We start from the raw sequence: 2,231 nt of genomic DNA, 5'->3' as shown, positions 1-2,231 counted from the left end.
TCACCCCGGTCAAATGGCGGATAACGGTACTCCGTGACTTAAGTCGGTTCTTTCAGTTTCCCACAATAACTGATATTTGTGTATATATTTGTGCAATTCTTTGAATCTCTCTTCTAATTCTCATTTGAAAATGGACACTAATCTTGAAAAATTGAAAAAGTATTTTCCCGCTCTGCCTCAGAATGCGATTACAAAAATTTACCGTGCTAGATGTGCAAGATTGAGATTGTTAATGAATCATGGAATTCCTGAAGATATTCGTTGGTTGATTGAAGCAAAGGTCCGATTATCAGGTGAGTCCTCTAACTTCTTCATTTCACACATGCCTGGAACAGGTAAAAGCACTTTTGCAAAGAAACGTCGTGCAAAACGACTAGAAGTCTGTCATCGATGTGCTAGATGGACTTGTAATACACAATGTCGTTCTTTAGGAATGGTATCTATAAACCGTGAAGATAAAATACAATTCATTAAGGATGGCCTGAGTAAGGAGTCTTTAGATAATCTTCTATTGACTCTTGAGACGCATCCTAGTGGAGATGTGCATCGTGCAATTCATGATTTATGGTCACTATTTCATAAAGAACATGATCGACTTAGTCTTGGGAATCTGACTAAAAAAGACCCTGTTTGCCAGTTTTTAAGAAAACTGGATGGGAAGCGTATCCCCGACCCATAGAGGGCGTTTAAGCCGTTCTTGGACGTAAAACCAAGGGAAGATGTGAGCCACAATCACAACTACCTGTACATACACATGCTTTTTTCAAAAGTAAATAAATAAATAAAGTTCTACACTACAATGAATGTTACTTTTTTATAGTTATAGAATTTTTACTCTTCAAAAATATCAATTTCTCCTCTTAAGGTGAAGATATGGGATGAAGAGCAAAAGTGGTGGGATACAACAAATGATGCTCAAGACGTTTAAAACATGACAGAATAAAGACAACAAGTGGTGCTCAAGACGTGGCAAAAACAGAGATAACTCAAAACACTATAGAAAAAGTTGTTGTAATAAAAACACCAACAACTCTAAATATGGCAAAAATAGTTTCATATATAGTAGAAACAACTTTAAGCGTGTTTGCTGGGAATAATGCTGAAGGCCTAATAAATGGTGCCATTAAAATATCACCAGAAATAGCTCTAAATATAGCATTTGAAGACATTGCAGATGATATTAATTTAAATAAAGTTGTTATAGCAACAATGCTAGACATCAATAAGATAATAGTTGAGGAAGATAAAAAAAAATTACACTTTAAATATACACTAAAACCCTTTATTTTGAAGCACTCGACAATGAAAAAAATCCTTTTCATGAGGATATTTCTAAGGTAATTTCTCATATACCATCTTTCAACAATATTTTGGATACTATTAATAGTTATCACTTACCTTTCAGGCATAATAGGGGCAAGCCCCAGTCTATTACTTATCAGATAACGAGGGAAAAAGTGCAAAATACCCAATTTCTAATTATATATCCATAAAAGAACTACCTATGCCTTTTGAAGCCTTTGCATATAAGTTGTCCTTTTATCAGATTCCTTATGTATTAGATTTAAGCAATAGTAACTAGCAAGTCTTAGCCCGATATGAATTATTATCATGAATAATTTCTTTGGGCAAGAGACATATTTTTTCAAGTCAAGATCTTAAATTCAAGGTAAGACAAATAAGATTGATTTCGTGAGCATTTAGAGATGAAAATAATTGATTAATAAAAAGTTGATTATATGAACACAAGTTCTCTAACTAGCGAACTGTTCAATAAATTTGTTCTAGAAAACATATAAAGGTTTAAAAGATGACGATCTTAAAAAGTTGGATGATAAATTTTTCTTATCAATGTCATTATCATCCATCTATTTCTTAGTAAAAACAATAATGAAAGCATAATTATATAACACTCTAACTAATTGAAACCTAATCTATTTAAGATCTGAGATTTAATAAGGATGGCTCAAACAGACACATATACAGGTTGCTTATAGTTTATCTATGTAAAGTTAGTGACACGACTAAAAGATTGATGTCTTCTCCCAAGTGCAAGAGTGTCAAAGTAATAAATAATCCGGCAAGACCGGGGTCGAACCACAAGGAGGTTAATTGTACAAATTATAAATAACAATAATACAATAAAAATAACAATAACAACAAGAACAATAATAATAGCAATAATAATAATAATAGTAGGAGGAGTAGTAGTAGTAGTAGTAATAACAATA

The sequence above is a fragment of the Populus euphratica genome, unplaced genomic scaffold (assembly GCF_000495115.2).
Source record: "Populus euphratica unplaced genomic scaffold, PopEup_1.0 scaffold85.1, whole genome shotgun sequence".
Lineage (NCBI taxonomy): Eukaryota > Viridiplantae > Streptophyta > Magnoliopsida > Malpighiales > Salicaceae > Populus > Populus euphratica.
This window is presented reverse-complemented; position numbering follows the sequence as displayed.